This window comes from Erithacus rubecula, assembly GCF_903797595.1.
Source record: "Erithacus rubecula genome assembly, chromosome: 8".
In the NCBI taxonomy this organism is placed as follows: domain Eukaryota; kingdom Metazoa; phylum Chordata; class Aves; order Passeriformes; family Muscicapidae; genus Erithacus; species Erithacus rubecula.
The window spans coordinates 29,750,935-29,772,778 of NC_136659.1; the positions used below are offsets into that span (position 1 = coordinate 29,750,935).

General features: G+C 37.7%; 1 protein-coding gene across 5 annotated transcripts in view; it reads right to left on the minus strand.

The window, feature by feature from the left end:
• DPP10 (dipeptidyl peptidase like 10) overlaps positions 1–21,844 on the minus strand; it is a 445,885-nt gene that overhangs the window by 230,953 nt on the left and 193,088 nt on the right. The window lies entirely within an intron of this gene.

Below are 21,844 nucleotides of genomic sequence, written 5' to 3' on the forward strand. Positions count from 1 at the left end.
CAGGGAAGACCATAGGAACCCTGTGTCCCAAAGCCATATCATCAGATAGCTTCAAGGGGTGTTTTGTGTAAGGATGAATGAAGCAGACCACCTCCAATTTGATTCTAACCATCAAGAAGGAAATAGTTGAACTGTGAAGACAGATCCTGACTCAAGGAATAGTGAACATAAGCATTTGCAAGGGAAAATAACCCCAAACCCAAGCAGGTGGAACACCTAGGCTTGGGCTGGTCTGCTTGTTAAGTCAAGTTGGTTTCATGCCCCAGTGCTCAGGAAGATGGAGAACCCAGGACTGTCTCCATGCAGGAGGAGATGGGATGCATGGAGCACTGGGATGGGAAAGCATGGCTGGCAGGAGAGAGAGCCCCAGCACTCTTAGCTTGGGTCTCGGGAGGCTGCAAGGTAGAGGGAAAGCTGTCAGCACATCGTGAGAGGAGCTTTTGATCATTTTTAATACATTTTGCATCAAACCTCACAAGAAAGGTCAATTCTGGCTGGATGGTGAGCATAATTAATAGCAGTGACAGAAATCTGAGATTTCAGCCCGTGCTGGGAGCTGTTTAAAAAGGGACAGGCAGATGACATGGGACTGAGGAACTACACACCAGGTGACCACAGATTAGAGAGAACTGAGTGTTTCCACCTTCCACTTATCACCCACCGCTGTGTTGACTGCTCCACTGGTCAAGATGCACAAAAAAAAACCACCCAAGCAGATGAATTTTGCAAGCACCTAGACAAAAACTAGAGGATGATTAATAGCCACCATTAATTTTCCAAGAGTTTATAATTTCAAACAAACCTAATTTCTATATTAATTAGGCTAACAAGCCTGTCAGTAGAAGAGCAGTGAATGTCACCTAGATTGACTCACAAGGGCTCCCAGCACTCTCTTCCAGGACAGTTTCATCTGGTACGGAAAAATATCATCTGTGTAGAACTAAAACAGGTATGCACAAAGCTGTTTCTCCAGCATCATTTCCATTTGCTCTTGCCAGGACTGGCAGGGCAGCTGTTGAACACAGGAGCCAAGGTCAGGCAATGCACAGCACCACAGACGTGTAGCAAGGAGAATCAGAAGTGTGGCAAGCACATAAGATAGAAAATCATCTAGATCAGTTAGTCTTAAGAGAACTGGGAGCTAATGCAGAAACTATGTTCAAATGCTTAAATGGTGCTGCAAAAGAATTAAAATAATCTCTTGATTCTTGTGTCTGTCTGCACCACTGTAATTGGTGATGCCTAGAGTAAGAGAATTGTCTAATTAATAATCAATCTCTTTTTGTTGCAGACTTTATGATCCCTTTCCAGCACACCAAGGGCAACCACACAGCCCCTTGCATGAGACCCAACTACAAGATTGCTCTCACAGCTACTTGTGCACAGCTGCTTCCTCTCAGATCAGGAATCAGCAGTTCCTGTGCTTCTCCTCACACCATCTCTTCTCTTACCTCTCCCTTTTACATATCTATTTTTTCTCTTATAATTCATTATTTCCCATCCCTGCTGCTGTCAGCCCTGTCCCTTTACTTCCTTGCCCTCTTGCTGCTGTCTCCTTTTGTTTGACATCTGCATTATGCAAAGAAGAAGCAAAAAGGGCAGCAAAGGTGGCATCTTGTGCACTCCCACACCTATTGCTCTGCTGCACTTCCACAGAGCAGCCTCCACTGCCAGCCCTGCCTTTGTTTTGGCTGCACTCTCTTGGACTTGAGGTCTTGTTTGCACTGAGCAATATACAACACTCAGATTTTGCCTGTGGCCTCTAGGTGCTACAGTAATACAAATAATAAGTCTTAGAAGCAGACATGTTCTGATTCATGATGTTCATGGCACAGATCTGTTGCAACTCAACTAATTATTTGGCTCTCATCAAAGCTGAAGAATTCTAATGATTTAGGGTTTGAATAGGAATGTTTCAATCAAGATTACTTTCAGCTCATTCTCAATAAGACCCGTTGTGATGGAGTTCCACTGTTAATCAAGAAGGAAAAAGGCATTAGCAGTCATTTAGCTGAAGCTTGTTTATTCATTAACAATATATTCATTGTGAGGTTTTAGCACTCTAATGGACTGAGACCCAGCAAAGGTTGTGCATGCTGGGTTAGATTTTCATAAATCAATTCGAATTATAGGAAACAAGTATTTTTGGGGTAGGACTTTGGGAATTGGCTGTATACATAATGATTCTTATCTAAAGCTTTCTAAAATCAAGCCTAAGACTCTTATTTACAGCACCCAATTTCACCTTTTATCATTATTTTTGAATGTTGGTTCATTGCTTTATAGTATTTATGCTTTGGTGTTAATTAATTCACCAGTTTTCACTAACACCCATGACAACTTTTATTTAGGTCTTTTTTAGAAAATTAGTGTTTAAAAGTAATTTGACTGGCTGTTTTACACTCATTAATAGGATGAATCTTTGAAACTGGAGCCTGGTACTAAAACTGCTGCCATATGGTTGAAGCAATTAAGTTGTATGGTGTTTATGGTGCTTCCTTGTACTGTTTTCACCCAAACACCTAAGACTTGGTGAAATAGCTGCAGAAAGCAATAGAATTATGGTCAGAATCAATCATTCTAGAGTTGCATTGCATTATTATAAGAACTTCAGCACTCAGGCTCATAAAACTGAGGGGAAAAGACTCTCATCAGATCCCTCACAGCCTCTGTGTAGTCCAGCTGATGACTTTATGAAAGCTGCAAGGTCATGGCTTGAGAGCTTGTCGATGGCTTTTTTCAAATCAAATCTTATGAATAAACTCTGATTATGGATTTCAGATTCATTTTAAAGCTGTGGTAACTGGGCTAAAAAAAAAATCCTTGAAATTATAAAGGTGAATTTAAAAATCCAAATAATGCCACCAAAAAAACCAAGAAAAGTTAAGATGATTGTTCCTCATTTGTGTTTTAAATGGATTTGTGGGCATGCAAAAACTAAAGATAGCTCTCCAGAAGAAAACCACTCTGAGTCACATAACGCTGAAAACCAGACAGATTGTGGTTTTGTACAGAATGCTTTTTAAATTATGGCTTTAAATAACCGAATATTTCAACTTTGTTTCTTAAGAAATTATTTGATAGAGGGGAACATTCTAGGCACCTTCTGCATTTAGAAACACTTTGCATTCAAACACCTGCTTCAGTGAAAAGCTATTTTCTTTGTGAATAAATTGTACTCATGTTTTTCTCCCCTTGTCTTGTTTTAGATAAAACAATCAATGCAAACACTGAGTTAATACAAATAGATGCAAATATATTCCAGCAGGAAAGTTACAAGACTTATTAAAATACACATGCAAATATTTCAATGGAAGTACAGAGAACAAGACCAAGAACAGACAAAAATAACTCTCATTATCCAACAAACAGCATACTCTAACAATAGTTCAAAGGGCAGGCCTGACCTACTCCCAAAGTCCCTATGGAGCAACTCTATCCAAATGTATTAATGGAATTTAAATTCTAATGGCAGCTTCCAGCAAAAGATCCTGTTCACGAACATGAAACAGCTATAATTGAAATAATAATAAAATATCAAACTACTCGAGCTTTTCACTAATACTATTTTTATTCAAGAAAGCAGTTATACAAATTATAGAATAGGCTGAGGCAAGACTAGATCTTAGATTTTGAAACATGCATTTCCCATACTCTGACCCTTGCCCTGTAGATATTATCTGGCAAAAGTTATTCTAAGAGCTCCTCACCCATGAAAATCTGTTACAGCAGAGTTGGTACAAAAGCTTCCAGCTTACTTTGTAACTCTTAAGAAGATACACCTGAAACTGAGGGAGAGAACAGTACAATTTGTACTGAGGAGCGAAAAAAATTAAGGTTCAGACCTTTAAAATGCTCTTGATGAATATTTGCAATAAAATACATGAATCCAGAAATACAGTGTAATCATGTATTTGCAAATCTTTCAACATTTTACAGATTAAATAAATTTAAATTCGTCAACAAATGACTGGTCTGGGAACTTGGAATTCTCCTATTAACCTAGATATGTCCAGAAGAAAAAGCAAAAAGATTACTAGAGTAGCATCATGGTTAAGACAAAAATGGGAGGTTGACATTTTTTCTCTTTGATGGTTGCCAGACAGCTGTTCCTCAAAGAACTTCACACTGCATGGATATTCAGTGAGAGCAAAAGGTTCCTGAGGATCCTCTGTCAGTGGTGAAAAACTGATAAGGAACTGAGATTAATATGCACCCAGGTCATGACCTAAACCACAGCTCACAAAAATGCAATTGGCCAATTCAGGAATCCAAGATCTCCTTGCTGCTCCTGGAAGATTTGCCAGATCCACAGATGTTTAACCATGAGGGAAGCAGGAAGGAAGTGGGATATTAAACAGAGCCTAAATAGATTAGGCACTTACTAGTAAAAATTACCCAGATTGAATGCTTAAATTAATTGAGCAATTTCTAGAGTGTTGCCCTTATCTACTACATAATAGGGATGGATTGGGAAGAGCAAATTCTACCTGTGAATTTGGGAGGTGGCAAGCAGGAAGAGTAGAATGAAAAAAAAGATTAAAAAAAAAAAAAAAAAAAAAGAGAGAGACAGAATGATGTGAGTTAAAAATCAGGATAGAATCATAACAAAATTCCCTATTCCACAATAAAATTAAATTTGGAGAAAAAACTAAGTAAAATGTTTTAATAACATTGGATTACTTACATTTCTTACTACTAAACAAAAGTAGACTTTGTCCCTACTGTGTTATTTAATTTAGTTCTATTACAAAAAAGTAACACTATGTTAATATTTCTACATTACAGAAGTCAAAATTAAATTCAGCTAGAAAGAAAATATTCCAATACTAATAGAAATTATTCTCTTCTCCTATTCTAAAATCTTGTAAAAATCTATATAATTCCCCTGACTCTTTTGATCAAAATTCATTTTGGTAGGATGATCTTCCTCTGAAATATTTTCCATCCAGCTCCAATTCATTCTACAAATGAATCAAAAAGCTTCATGAAGCAGATAGTGATTAAATATCAAATTTCTATTGAGAATTCTTTTCCTTTGAAACAGACATATGTACTTACATTATGCTGAAAATTACAAAAATCTTCTAACACAGCAAAATTTGAGTTTAAAAATGGCAGCTCCACTGGCCACCATAATTCTGGGATACCTTAAAACATTGAGGGGAAGCAGTGGAGAACAGCAGTGCCTGTTCTCTGTTCAGTGCCCTTCATCCTGATTAGCAGTCACTGGACAGGGCAGATCTCAGCATCCCAAAAGACTTATGACTACATCAAAGGGAAGGAGAAGAGGTTTTGTGTAAAATTGCACTACTGAGCTTTTTTCCATGCTGCTATTGCAATATGAAATGGAGCTGTCACAGAACTTTGTGCTAAGAGCCTGTTCATCCACTGCAGATGTTCCATAATGAAAGGCATCAAACAGTTGTACAATAATACATGCATCCATTAGCCAAGATTTGTGTAATACCTTTTCTCTCCCAAAGGATCTGAAAATGTTTTACAAACTGATATACAAATTATCCACACAGAAAGCTATTCATCCATCAAGGAAACACAACTACAGCCCAAGGCAAAGCAGAACAACTATGTGAATACACACACACACACAAAAAAAAAAACTTTAGTAAATGAGGGAAGTATTCTCCAGTCAAGGCTGTGAGGAAAATATTAAGTACACAATATGTGAGTATACAAGACTTGAAAAGAATTTTGCTTTTATAATGCAAATTCTTCAATACAATACTGTAGGATCTCTCTTGAACATGGGCAATTGCAACATTAAGTGAAATAAGCAAGTATTTAAGAGTATTAAGTATATCAACAAGTTCTAAGACTAGTTTATTGCATGTCTTCCTTCATGTTTCCAAATACTGGTGCCATATTTAAAAAGGAAATCTGTTGATGTAGTCTATCCGAGAAACAGAAAAGAGAGGAATAGTTAGAAAAGAGTCAGCAATAGTCTGCTCAATTCCTATCAGCACAAGTTAATGCAACCATGCATTTCCAAAATAAAAAACGTCACCCCAAATGAACTCTGTGTTTACACTGCATTATGGCTGAACTCTCATTCCAGTCCTAGCTCTGATTATGGTGACTAGACATTTAATTTGGATCTTATTCTGCAACTTTTCAGTTTGGCAGTCACTTCAACACTTCTGCTCAATAAAGAAGGTGGCAGAGATGCTTAAGGGTACTTGAAGTCATAGAATGTGATTTGAGGCAAAAGAGAGCTCTTTCCCTTTCAGTACTGTTATCAAGAATCTCTAATTAGAAGCAAAGTGTGTAAGGAAAAATGCAGACAGTGGGAAAATAATATAGTTGAAGACTTAGAAGGAAGCATTGAGAAGTGCTACAGAAAGTTTGGGACTATTTTTAATCTTGAGAACTGGGCACAAACCGCAGATTTCCCAAGTGTGCTGACAGTGTCCTCTCAGGAGACTTACACAACACCACATATTGACACACAGCTACTTTGATTCCAAATAAATATCTAAAACCCAGCCTCAGCATCATTACTCATCTGGGAGCTACATTCAGAAACCCTCTTGAGGATTTCAACAGGCTATTGGGCAGGAGAGGCAGATAAAGAATTGCTGATGCTTCTAACCCTGGAGAATCCAGTAGGTTTGAGGAAAAAAATACCATTAAGGAGAAGAACTATCCTTCACATTGCACCTCTAAGCTAGGCTGATACAGTGAAAAAAACCACAGAGATGGGCAAAAAAAGGGGATATTATGAAAGTCTGAAACTCTCAGGTCAGCTACTTGGTTGGGAAATTGAAGCAGAGTTACAGCAAAGGAAAAAAAGGGAGCCCCCAAATAAGTATCTAAGGTAGTGATATGTAAATGCCATGAAAATGAAAAACAGCTGCAAGAGGTTGAAATTTTTGCACACAGTCAAGAATGTAAGCAGCACTAGAGCATTAATGGGATTAATGTGTGGTGAAACTGGGATTTTGCTGTAAAAGAGCAATAAATTTTTCAAGAGGAGGACAAGGGAAGAGGGAGGCGTTGCCTCTGTATCAATAACACGTCTGCTGGTTCTGAAGTCTGCAGTTCAACCAGCCAGAGGGAATTAATGTCTCCTTGAATGACTGCAGAAAGATAAAAGGAGCCACAACTAAAGGTGCTATGCTGTAGGGAGTCATTCTTTCCCTCTTTGACCTTGAAAATCAAGCACAAGCCTCAGGCTCCACAAACATCCTGAGATTCATGTCTGTGTATCGATGGGAGTAATGTGCAGACGCACCCTCAGGATGGATCAGGCTGCAGGAAGGATTTTTATTATACAATTTATGTCAACTTTCTGAACACTCCAGGGACAGTATTTTGTCTTCTAAAAGGAAGGAGAAACCACTAGTGAAATAGAAGGAACACAAAAGATCTGGTTAAGAATCTAAAGTTGTAAAGTTATACCAATGAGAAGATTAGGAAAAAAAGAGAGGAAGGTGAGTCTTCTGCAAAAGCAAACTTCAAAGGAAGGAGAAAAAAATAAGGCTGATGTTTCCAATACTCTTGACACACACAAGAACCTGAGACTACATACTTAGTTAACTATATGTTCACCAATTTAAAGACCAGAATACATGAATAGAAATATAAAGTAAATAAACAAATAGACAAATCAGCATCCCAATCAACAAATCAATCTCACTCTGAACTATTTAAGAGAAATCTGTGAGAAGTTCAAAAAACACAAGGTAATTCTGGTGGATTGGAGAACAGCAAAAACTCTAAGGAAGGGGAGAGCAAAGTACACACAAGCAACTTAGTTGTTAGGACTCAGAAAAAAAAATATACATACAAAATTTAGGTTTATAGAAATAAGGTGATAAAAAAGTCAGCATTAATTTATCCAGACAAGATAATATGCAGCCCATGTAGTTTCACTTAACTGACAAACTAGGGATAATCAGGACAAAGTGCTATAAGACTTCAAGAACAATACCACATGATTTTCTAGTAAGAAAATTAGATTTAGATGAAATTATTATTGCAAAGCTATTTGACAAGCTGTGTGAAATGTCAGTCCTTAATACTGAATTGGCAAAAGGGGAAGTATTTTCAATTAGGAACTCTCAGGGACTTTTCGTGCAAGTCCATCATTATTCATCACTATCTCAGCTATTGGAGTGCTCTTACAGACAGTTAAGAACAGAATCAGAATTGGAAGCAGGCTGTAAAAATGATCCAAATCAACAATGGGAAACTCAGTCAAGAAGTGTGTGAAGTGCTATCTGTGCAGAGCAGAAAGCTGTGCAGGAAAGCAACAAGAGGCTGAACTGCAGGCCAGAAGCAGCACAGGAATGTTGTCCCATGCTCTGCCTTACAGCAGGAATCATAAAACCATGGAATGCCCTGAGCTGGAAAGGACCAACAAAGGCCAAGTCCATGATTCAGGAGCTAAACAGGACTCAGCAGTCTGATGCTGTCACCCAGAAAACACTTCTCAGTCCTGGGAGAGATGAAGAGCAGGGCTCATACATATGCCAGCAAAACCAATATTTGATCTGATTATTATTGATCTTGTGGGTCTGTTGTTAATTTTGATTGCTGCACTATCAAGAAAAGAAAAAAGGAAAAATAAAAAGAAGGTGAGGAGCAACAAGAGGAATAATTAAGGATGTCTCAGATCTGAGGAGCAGTTAAAGAAATTTGATTTTTTAATCAAGAGAAAACACAATTAGATTTGACTTCCCTGAATCTGGTTAATCTCCTAGTATTTGAAAAAGTGTTAAAACATAGTGGACACCTGAGTTTTTTTTCAAAAGCCTCTTCTGGAGCATGACAATAATTTTCAGTACAGAAAGCACAGGAATGCTTCAGGAGCATGATTCTTTCTGATGATAAGGAATTCCCCTCATTACCAACTGCATCTGAATTGACCAGCTACTGCCAGAGGTGGTTTTCAGGCACTTCAGGTAAGGGGCAAGAGGAATTTGAGGATTTCCTTCAAACCCTTAGTTTCCAGGTGTTTGCCATTCCCTTCCTTTCTGTCCCACCCTCGTTACTGCATGGCAGCAGGATCCAGGCCTGAATTCACTGTTCAGCCACCCAGATTGCTGCATAAATAAACCCAATGACACTTTACCACATACCTGAAATTAAGCACATGCTTAAGTGCTTTGCTCAACAGCAATATACTTTAAGCACATACTTTAAAACTCTGCAAACTGTGTCTTTATAGCTTCCCAAAGTCATTACAACGGTGACATGGGTCTAAATTATTGCTACACAGGAATGTAACTACCTTCTGTAAGAAAAAGACCTGGAAAAAGGGAGAAGAATGTAAAAGAAGAAGAATGTAATCTTCATTTTCCAACTTCACATTATTTTCAGAGCATTGATGAAAATGATAGACTTCTGCATAGTCCTGTTCTTAGAGAAATCAGTTGTGATGCCTATTTTATCTTCCATCACATTCACCCAAATAGAGGTGACCAGCACTCCCATTCCCACAGGGGGATTTAGGAACAAGCTCTTTACACCTGATCAAAGCAGCTTTATGCAATGTACTCAAGTGTAATTTCAAAGCAGAATGAATGGGAGGACTTTCTAAAGATTTGATGGTTTTCAGCCTCCATGCTACCAGATACAACTGGTCTTAACAACTTATTTTTTTGCAGAGAAGAAAAATATCCATGAGTCCACATGCTTTTATTTTCTTGTCTGGATCCCTTTTCCACTCTTATGAAACATCCCCTTATTTTGACCCTTGGGTTCACACACTGACAGATATTTCAGTTTAGTCAACATTTAACTGTCTGTTCAAAGGACCTTCAGGAAAAAATCTCTGTATTTGCTTATACAGTAGCAGGTAAAAGACATTGCAGGACTGTAATTTACTATATTACCTGTCAGTATGCACCTTTTTTTTTTTTAATTGCATATTTTATGGTATGCTTAAACTATGTTTAATTACATGCTGCAGAGTGAAATCTTCACAAGGTTATTCTGCATCACAACTTTCAGCTTGACTTTATTTAAAGGAGATGTCTTATTATCTTTCTAATCTTGAAGCAGTATACCATGTGAAGAAAATCATATTTAAACACAAAGATTTAGACACTATTTTTCCAAAAATCTGTCACCATTGGATTCCCATGGAAAGAAAGATAGGAAGAGAAAGTCTTTATCTAAAAAACAGACTGCCAGAAAATTATTAGCAATTCTTAGTGTTCATACAGTCACTGTTAAAAGTGACATTATCAGTGACGTGTCATCAAGAAGAAGAATTGCAAAGCCACAAAGAAGACAAAGTAATTTGCAAAAGCACAGTAGCCCATCACAATGATGCCAAGATAGCTTTAAGTGATAGAAATATTATGTATGTTCATCCACTAAAGAGTCTAAAATATCACTGGGGTCAGGTCAAAATTTGACATAATTTTTTAATATATTAATGATATTTAATGACTAAAAATCAGTGTTTGATAACACATCCAAAATGATTTATTTTCCACTGAGAACTTATCTTTGTTTATAATTTCTTAAACTATAATAAAAAAAAAATCACAGTTCTAACAGAAGTAACTATCCTCTGCTTCATTAAATATTTACAGCTTGAAGTCACTTTTTGGAAGTGGTTAATGAAACAGCTTCAATAGGGTTTACACCACCCTACCCAGCAGCCACAACATTCTACAACATTTCCCCCTCAAAGGAGAAAGAAATAATTCTGAATAGTTCTAAATAATTTTGTTCCTAGTGTCTACTCTGGACAACAATCACCGAAATTAAACCATTTTCCAGACTCCTGTTTCTTCAGGGTAACTCAGCTCCAGCCTCAGCCAGCATAACTTGGGATGCAACAGTCAAACAATCAGACACTGACACACAAAGAGAATTCCCAAATCCTGCCAGCAAAAGGTGTTTTACATCAGTGCTTGTGTCAGCTCTCAGATGCAGATTGGGTTCCTCATTACAGCAGGAATTGCAAGGCTATGAGTTAATTGACTGAAACCATTCAGATTAAAGGGGCTTCCAGCTCTCCACAGGTTTGGGTAAACAACTCACAGTTCCTAAGTACATTACTGAAGTTTGATCTGGACCCACCTGACAAGAAGTACAGTGACAAATGTACAATATGTGGATTTTAGAGCAGAATGATCAGACTCAGAGGCTCAGTAAGTCTGAGAGCTGGAGCTGGCTTGCAGCACTGGCATCCCTGGGACACCAGGAGTGTTCCACAGCCTTAACATCCTGAGCACTTCCAGAACAGAGCCCTCTTTGCACATAACCCCTGACCAAGAGACAGAATAGGTGTGAAGTTCTTTTGTCTTCCTAATCTCCACATAAAACAATCCACCACTCATAACTAAAAGATGGAAAAAATGAGAACAAAGAATCCTGAATTTCCATCTTTTCCACCTGTTGGTGCTCCTGAAAGAACACTACATCTAATAAACCTTTCTTAAGACTGAGTAGAGTAATAATCACATTAGAAAACAAGGCTGCAGATTAAGGATCAATTGTTGAAGTTTTGTTAGTTTTGTTCTGTTCTAACATGACAAGTGTTCTGCTGGGTTGCTCTCACTGGCACTTAAAGGTTCCCATTTTTGCCATAGCTCAGTTGTTTCCCATTCCCAGAGAATAAAGAGAATAAGCTATGCCAGCCCTTCACACCATCTCTCCAGTGAATGTTCCAGTGAGTGAATGCTTCTGTTCACTTTGTGGTATTATAAATGCCAAATATTGAACTTACTTTGCTGTTCTCCTGCATTTTTGGTAATCATGAACATTTCTGTAAAACAAGCAACACACACATTTATGGTAACTCTTCCTGTAAATTCTGAAAAGTGTAAAAACAAGGGGATAATCAAACCCACAACCTAAGGTTATTATTCTTCCCAAATTGCTCTATTAACTTCTAGTTTCTTCCTATCCTTGAAAATTGCTGTTTCCTGGTAGAGAATTCTATTCCAAATTTTAAAAAGGAGAACAAAATAGGAGTAATACAGTCTTTTGGTAATTAACATAGCTCAAGCTTTATAAAAGATGAGAGATAAAAGCTAGTGAGGAAACCAGTATCTACCACAAAAAGAACAGCAAATTCTCATAGTGAGAGCAGCCACCAACTTGTTGTACAGGACATATTATAAGATGTAAAAAAGGAATATTTATTTTCAAAGCAAATTACAAGCCTAAAAAGGCAACAGAAAAGCAGCATTATGTGGATGAAGCCTTTCCAGATCAATGTAAAAAATAGATTATGTCAGCTCACTGACAGCAGCCACAATGTATGGCCATAGAGCAATAATGATATGGTCTAGATAAACCCAGCTCTCCATGAAAGATGCATGCTGTAGATTTTTTATCTATGGGAAAAGCAACAGGCAACAAACAAATTGAATGCATAAATCTCCAAAGACTGAAAATTTGGAAAGCATCAGCAAAGGCAACGTGTAGAAGCAATGAAACAATGGAAACCATGCAGACACCCTCCACAAAGCAAATCCTGATTTGCACCTCCTTCTTTCCTGTCCCCTCTCTTTTCTTTTCTCTCTCATATGACACAGCACAAACTCTTAATCTACCACAATTTTCTTTGGAAGGGTAGGGTTTTCAAAACCAAGGTTTTAATACCAGGTATACCATGAAAATTCAGATCCAACATTTTACAGAAGAGGATAACATGAGGTCATAGAGGTGGACACACAGCTCACCATCCTGTCTGCTCTTCTCTGCTGAGAGTTTCAGTCATGTTTATTGTAATGGGCGTCAAACTGCATTAAAAAAATTGCCAAAAGCTCAATTGATTTTGAAATTAATTTGCCATGCACATTTCTTCCTAGAAGTATGTGGATCTTCCCTAAGATTTTGTTAGGCTAATGGAAAAAAATGTGCTATTAGTGATAGAGATCTCTCATTTAAAAAAATAACTTGAAAGAATGACAAGATGCAATCTCACTACTACCTTTTAAAGTAAAAAATATAATGGGACTCTCTAAATGTAAAATAAATTTAAAAAGAATCAAAACTAATCAAAATAAAAATGTTATCTTAGCAATTTCTTTTTACTTAACTGGAACAAATAATTCATTTGAGAAAAAAAATACCTCTAGAATTGCTACTGAAAAGGTCATATTCCTATTGAAAATATTTGGTTCCAACAAAAACTACACTTTCTGATTAAAAACTATCATTTAGAAACATTTCAATCAATCATTCCTAGTTCAAAACCAGCAGCCTCTACTGAAGTATCTTCTAAATGTTTAGTCTACTTATTGAGCTAAGGGACAATCATACTGATCAAAGTTTATCCTGGAGATATTCCAAAGAAAATAAATATGGAATTAATTTATCATGCTGTTTATAATGACAAAGTGTTGGTATTTGTACCAATATCACCTGAACATTTCTAGCTGTAGCAGCTTAGTTATAGCTAATAGATACTGAAAATATCCTACTGATCAATCTTGGATATCTTCTGATTTAAAAAAAAAAAAAAAAAAAAAAGCCTTATAGCATTGCACTTGCTGAAAGCAACTGCCTATTTAAACTATTCTCAAACTTATTCAATATCTTTTATTATTAGGAACTCATTAGGGAAACTATTCCACAAAGTTTAAAACTTCTTTAATGTTTAATTGCATTTTTGATCATTAATTACATCTGCAGATAGACAGAACTTTTTAAATCTTAATTTTCTCATTTAAGTTTGAAATAGAGTTTGCTGCCCAATAAATTTTGTTTTAGTGGAAAGACAAGGCCCATGTATTGATGAACCTTTTAAAGGAAACCCACAGCTCAATCAGAATAAAATTCTATTTATCTACCATTTCATAATAAGAGAATGAAAAAGTCATCTTTGCAGCTGAAATTTTGAGTTCACTGGAAACCATCTTTAGGATTTATTATTTATGCATTTTATAATAGAAGCTATGACACAAAGATTTTTTATTTAGAAATATCTGCCACAGAAGAGCAGCCACTGAACTTGTCAGTGAAAGGAGTTCACTGTCCTTTATGTCCCCTACAAAAAGCAGCAGTAAGGGGTACAATGCAAACATTGGCATTTGAGTGATGGTTGGGCTGGATGATTTTGGGGGCTTTTCCCAAAATTGGCAATTCCATGTGATACCTGTGATATCTCCTGGTTTGTGAGTCAGCAGCACCTGGGGCACAGCCCCCCCCAGGTTCTGTGGGACAGGGGCTCAGGGGCTCCTTTCCAGCCCTGCTGTCTGTGAAGGTTTCCAGGATGCTCTAGAGCACAGCATCCTACACCTCCTGCACTGAACCAGCCCCTTCTCTTCTGCCTTGAATTATCTGTGCTGTGCCTTCACAGGCAGGCTGTGCCTGAAGAATGGTCCTGGTGCTGCTGGGTCCTGGCAGGGTGAGAGCCTGACTCATGTGAGTGAGCCCTCTGCTCATGGACACATAACTCACTCTGCAGTGCCTCCTTTAAACCACAATTCTGAGATAACAAACAGCATTTTGTTAATTCAACAAACAAAAATACCTTTATTTTTCTTCTCAAGTAACATTTATCATAGACCCTTTTATAAATAGTATCACTCCTAATTTTCCTTCTTTATTTTCTTTTCCCTCCTTACTTCTATCTTTTATAATGTAAGTAATCTGAATTGTCCTATCTGACCCTTGATTGGTTATGTTCCTTTACTTGTAGAACTGTGTTATTTTCCAGTATGGCTTATTTAGGAAGTTTAGGCTTATAAGCAACTGATCTGAAAATATTAATAATTAACAAATACTATTTATGACAGAAACTATTCTGTTAAACTTAGATGATTATCTGAAAGGCTCAGATGTAAGTTTAGCTGGAAGTAGATGGAGAAAAAGGGAGACCAACTGGCCCATTCTAGAGATGGAAGAAGTGATGAACAATAACACTTGTGTAATTCTCACTCCTGTGATTATGACAGAAGAAGAAATAAAGTCTTCATGCATTCCCAAGGAAGTAAAATTATAAATAACAGACATTAAAATAATAATAATAATGAGGGATGCTCAGTACTAGGAAGGCTCTGCTGTGTGTGCTTGGTTTTCATGTGTCTATTTAGGTGTCACAAAATGATGTAATTTTTAAAGATGGGCATTGTATTTACATTTGCACTTTGAAGGTTTTTAAATTATTCTTAGTCCTACCAAATTGTAGCATTATTTTCAGTGTTCCTGCTAGAGTTAGTCTATGAAGATAGAAGACTCTGGAATAATAAAAAGATCATTCACTGAATATTCCTCTGGTTATTGCTCTACTTTTTAAATAAAATAGAAAAGTTGCATAGTCAACTTCAAGGGACTCCATTCCATTTCATCTATAAATACAAAAATACTTTGTCCATTTTTACCAAAATGTTTTTGAGAAAACAGCTGCCTCAAGTCAGGCAAACAGGAACTTCATTTTTGACATGAATTAATCCAAAACCAGACAATTATTTTAGATAACAGCATTAAAAATTGTTCAGGATTAGATAAAAATAACATAAACACACCATTTTTGAATTGTAGCTTCGAGAATATTTTTGTGACAGATATGTAATTCTTTATTTTGTGTGCAAAACTCCCATGGCTGATAAGCAAAATTAAGGCAGCCATGTACATCTTAGTCACAAGTTTTGTCCCCTGCTAGGAGTACCTCTAAGAATATTTCCTTTTACTTATCAAGAAGTTTTCAGGCAATTTGACTTATTTTGGCAAGTCTGCTACTTTCTGATACTTTCTGTAGTCAGAGCTCAGCTCAAACTTACTGCATTTAACAGAAATATTAAATGGTTCACTGAAAACCATTGGCTAAATCCCTCTTGCTCTTGAAGCTCCTGTGTCTGTAGAGCCAGGGCTGCCCCAGCCCTTCCTTCCCTCCCCCAAGCCCCACACCTGAGCACCCACAGAGCTTCTGATTTATGCACCCAGCCCTGCACTCTCATTTCACTCCTTTTATGAACCCAGTGTTGTTTTCCCTTGATCCCCCTTTTCCAGCGAGGAAGGAGTGCTTATCAACAGCTCCCAAGCTGCTGATCTTGCTGTCTCACACCACTCCTATCATCTATCCACAGGCATTAAACCATGGAGTTTCCAGCTGGTGCAGCAGTACTTTGTCCTCAAGAAATAAACATTCTGTTTTTAAACCCAGCAATGACTGGGACCTGTCCTGACTAACAAACAGCAATTCCTTGGAGGTGGCATCTGACAGCAAAACAGGGCTAATTTCTGCAGATCCTACTTCATTAAGGATTATTAGGAGATTAACATTTAATCCATTCTAGTACATAAATGATGAGGGTGTGGATAAAATATTGAATCTCTTCCTTTGGGTACAATTCTCTTTCAGTACTTGGGGAGAATAATTGCTGGTAAAAGGGATAGCTTAATGATGCACCTGTCTGCTATTTGTTTGGTTTTCAAACAAACAAATCAGACTCAACTGAGTAAGAAATCTAGAGTTTATAAATAAATAAAAAAAAAATCTCAAAGGTTGCTGATCTTTCTCACACTTCATTGTTTATGGAGATTTTGAATCCTCAGACGATTTTTCTGCCTTTCCTTAGGAACATCCTATCCCTGATATAACTAATGATTTGGCCATTTAAAAACATCTTTCCTTGTTTTTGAGTTCAAACATGACAGGTTAGGCATCAAAAACAATGTTTTGAACTTTTTTTACTTTCACTGTTTGCCTTGTGAAAGTAAAAAGAAATACTGTAGCAATGCTTGTGCCCTCGATTCTTTTAAAAATGAGGCTTTAAGGGAAGAATAATGTGAGTTGGATTCTTTCCTACAGTCTTGTTCAGCATTTAAAGATAACACTTTAAAGAGAGGAAGCAATGGCAATGATTCCATTTGCTGAGGAATCTCAATGTTATTTGAAAGCATGACTCCTGTGTTTGTAAATACACTCTGATCATGATTCTGTGCTCACACCCAACACTCCTGAGTTATACTTTGCTTTAATATTCCTCTCCAGAACTGTTCCACAGCCTCTCCTGCCTATCCATCCTCCTTATTTTAAATAACACACAGTGCAAGATGAAACAAGCCCCAGATGACTATAATGAAACCCAGGGGGATGCTAAGAAAATACCCTGTACAGAGGCAGGTGCACTTGCAGCTCCTGGATCAGGACAGCAGTGCCTGTGAACACCTTCTGGCATGGCTGGTTCATCTGTGCTGAAATCCAGGAGCTCCAGGCACCTGTTCATCTGTGCCACCATACCTTCATTACTGATACCCTTCTAACTGGGCTAAGAAACTGGTGTGCCTTCCATTGCTCCATCATTTGTGGGAGTGAATGTCTTGTAGCAAGGTGGGGATTGGTCTCTCTTCCCAAAGAGCCAGAGAAGGAGCAAGAGGAAACAGCCCCAAGCAGTGCCAGGTTGGGTTTGGGTTGGATGGCAGGAAAAAATTATTCACTGAGAGGGTTTCCAGGCATTGTCCCGGGCTGCTCAGAGCAGTGGTGCAATCATCATCTCTGGAGGAATTGGAAAGGTGTAGATGAGCTCAGGGACATGGGGAGCAGCAGAACGTTGGACATGATGATCTTGGAGACCTTTTCCAATCTAAAGAAATCCATGATGGTATTCTAGGATACTATCAGGAAGAGTCATTAAGCCCAGAATGAGTCCATTCACAAATCAATTTCTTGATCTGTAGGGTTTGTGTTGCATTTTATGATAATAATTCTCTTTTCGCTAGTTCCTGGCCACCAGTAAATATTACTGCCCAGTTTGTCACCAGAGTTGGGTTTAAGCCACAACTTTCACTGGCTAATGTGCCAAATCCTGAGAATCTGGAACCCATTTAAAACTCAAAGTCAAATGTAGCAAGTGGGGAATGCCAACAGCTGGTACCAAAGTACTTCAGACAAAACAATTCAATATAATGTTGTCTTACTTAAATGTGGGAAGATTTTTAGTATCTTTTTAATGTTTGTAATGCATATATTTTGTATCCACAACTAGAAACTCAGTGGAAAGGACATAAGTTTAGCAAAAAACTAGGAAAAGAGGAAGGAAAACTTCCTTTCAAATGCAAAAACAGAGTGGCTATTCCTGTGTTCCAAGGAACAACAGTTGGACACAAATGTACTGGAAAATGACAGAAAAAATTATTTATTCCTCAACCTTAATGCCAAATTCATTTTTCCTTTCAACATAATTTGCATTTTTAGTATGCCAATCAGGTGATTTCTGATACCAAGATGATTGAATAATAAAAATGCTCAATTTCAGCCAGAAATACAAGGAGGCATTTGAAAAAGAGAGTCACAAGAATACTGAGCAGAACATTTTCACACAAACATACCCCTTGAGCTGCTGTATTTCAAAGTGGAAGGAATATTATCCCTCCTCGAGTACTAGAAAAGGTGTAGGAGTAGAGAAGGAGAAGGAGAGAGACCTTTCAAACGAGAACACTCTCAATGAGTCACTGCTGTGGTAAGGGGTAGAAAATATTCTACCCCTTTTCAAAGACTTCAGAAAGGCATTTGTGTGTTCTGGGTCCATTTATCTGCTTGCAGGATCCTGGGAAAGATGAGAAGTTGTGGGCAAAGAAAAATTGATGGACTTTCAGGGCCTTTTCTTACCACCCACTCTCGTACAGCTCACAATACATAGAACATTCTTTACTTCCTGCTCTTCCTATCTATTTTACCAGTGCCAGTTAATAAACCTCAGTCATTTTCTTAGCTGACTACCTGGCAAGATGGAGAACAGTAAAAGCCTGCACAGGCACTGTCAGACTGACTGAAGAGGTGGGAAAATGGTAATGTTTTTTGTCAGAGCTGAATTTAAACTTCTAGCAAATCTGAAGCCTCAGGTGAGATGTTGGGATGATTTTTCTGAAGTCCTTTTCTTTGAACACCCACCTCCCACTCGGTTATGCTGAACAGATAATAAATCCCTGTCAGTCTGCACAGCCTCTGTAGCACTAAGGAACTTTTGCATATCTACACAGAGCTCTCTCATGCAGGAGAGTAATTTGGTATTCCCAATAATTTGGTAGGATTTTTAATTATCTGCTTCCTTTCCTCATTTGCTCTTCCCAGCGGAGAACAGGATCTTCCTCAAATAACTTATCTGCTATTTCTTAGGCTTTTAAGAGACCAAATCAGGTTGAGGGAACACAAATTAAGTATCAGAAAATAAACAATGAAACAATGAAACTCCATTCAGTTGAGAAAGATTTTGCCTCAAATTAATCTGCTCAGTTACTCACACTCTCAGTATGCCACAGATTCATCCTATACTTTGGAATTTCTTGTGCTTGTTTCTAATTATATATGGACCTCATAGGCAGCTGCTCAAGGTTTTTTTTGAGGTTTCTGAAGCACTTTTTAGCTCAAAGACACCATCATCCTTTCTATTTTAGACACATATATAGGGTATTCTAAATACTTCCACAGCAAGAAGGAATTGACATGAAAAATGGTGGTTGGTGATTAGGCCAAGGAATAAACTCACCAATGTATAAACTCATTAGTAGATCATAATAGTAGTTGTGTTATCAATTAAAACAAAACAAAACAAAGAAATACTTTAATGTAAAAGTACTGTTAGGAAAAATAATATGCTTCAAGATATAGATTGTTTTAAATCATGAAATGCTGAAATTTAAGGTAAACTACAAACTAAGTTTTGCTTTATTAAAGCATATAACTATGTCTCCATTTCAACTGTCCTTTATGGCACAGATTACAGCAAGCTGTTGGCAAAGAAGGGCTGCTATATATTGCAACTGAAGAATTCTTCCTGAACAAAACACAGTGCTAATTGAATGTTAAATTTCTGGATTTGGCACTTGGGAGGTTTGACAGCACTGGAATGAACAGTGACCCACTGGGAAGCAGGAAAACAGCTTTGGTGATGATGCTAAGTGCACTGCAGCCTGCTGGCTCTGTGTGCAGCAGCCAGGTGAATTTACAGCCACTTTATTGGCATCTGTAGACAGCAGGAATCGTGCAGGGAGGGGTGGAGGGGATGTCCCTGTGAGCAAAGCACAGTACAGGGCTGCTCCTTGAGGGAAGGGAGCTGTGTGTGCTGGGGACAGCCCTGGTGATGGGCACAGCCCATGTTTGGGTCAGACACCACACTCACTTTTCTCTGGGATGTTTACAGCACTGCCTGCCTGAGCTGCAGCAGCAGGATCACTGGATGTACAAAACTCTGCTCCTGGAACCAGGATAAAGGTGTGGACAAGGACAGGCTGCAGCTCACACTCATGTGCACATTTCCAGTGCTCCCTGAAGCCAAGCCCAGAGCCCTGCTCCACCATCCCCTAATTTACCCCAAAAGTGTCTCAGTGCTTGCAATGCTCTTCCATTTGTGGGGTAACTGAGAGTGCTCTGATCTGGAGCTCCCCTTTGTTCTAGGATAAACTCGAAAAAATGCCCATGTTAAAACTGACTTCTGCTGGCTCAGTGGAGCTAGTGAAGGGCAGCATCCTAAAGTTAGAAACTGCACAGAGCTGGGGGTCAAGTGCCAGCTCCAAATGAAGAGAAAAGGCAAAAAACAATTTCTTGTGTGGGCAGAGAGACATCACCAAGAAGACACAGCAAGTGCAAACCAGAATTCTACAAGGAGCTAGTTCATGCCCTGAAGGCTGTGAACAATTTGGTTTACCTATGTTAAAATATAAAGAATTAAAACCTGCTAAGAACAGAGAGGCATCATAATCAGGGGAAAGTCTTCACTCTGAAAAGACAAGGCTAAAACAAACTGGCCTGTTTAGCCAAACAAAACAAGAGCTGGAGGGAAGTACAACTGCTCTTAGAAAATACTTCAGAGACACTCCAGGAAAAGACATTTTTGTAGCTAAAATATTGGCAAAGGAACAAATGGGTAGAAACTGTTTTAAATACATTTAGGCAATGGAGATGATAATTTTGGTCAGAAGACAGAGGTCATGGAAGAGCCTCCATGAGGAGTAGATGGAGAAATATTTTGTAGGTGTGATATATTTAGTTCATTAAAGGATTGCATGATATATTTGCACACCAGAATAGAAAACTCTTTCTGATGACCCAGAATCCTGCCTTCCCTGCAAACCAGCAGCTGTATTTGAAAGCAGGAATTAAATTTAACCAAGGTCTATCCATTCCTAAGAAACTTCATGTCTGATTCTCTTCCAGACTACATCATCTGGCCATGTAAATTTTCATGTAAAATAATGTGACACCATACATTTACTACAGCTGAAAAATACAATCAAAGGCTACCTTAAATGCACTGTCTTGGTGAATCTCATATTAAATGAGAGATGCCAATGTTAGCTCTTCCTTATGCCAATCTACAGGTACTTTAATAATTTTATTATTAAATTGCTATTACTATGAAAATTATTAATAAACAACTTTAGAAATTATGAACCAACCTTGTCATACATTCTTACAATTTAAAGCATTTATATCATTTAGCAGACACTAAAAAAAAAATTGTCACCTTAAAGAAGTACATTTGAATTAAGAATTAGTATTTTCACTTTATTCTAAGCAGTGATCAAAAGCAATGTCTAGCTCTTTTGTATTTTCATGGAAAAATGCTAAAGCATTACACTGAAGTTCATGTTTCCTCATGCAGACTGAAGATCAGACATTTAAAAAATGTGAATAATATTTGCATAGCAAATGAGCATCTAATAACATGCAGTAAGACATGTAATGTCAAATTTGCATGAGATATTAGCTTTTATAAACAGCTAATGTCTCTGTCATTATCCCCTTTACGAGTCTGTTGTTGAGGGTTTTTTAAGAGCCTCATAATTTTCATTTGATGGGTTATAAAAATAACAACTTGATTTGGATAGTAGCTTAAAATGTTAATCACATTTCATACTGCAAAAAAACAGAAATCAGTGCTACCAGCATTTATATACACCACACACTGCA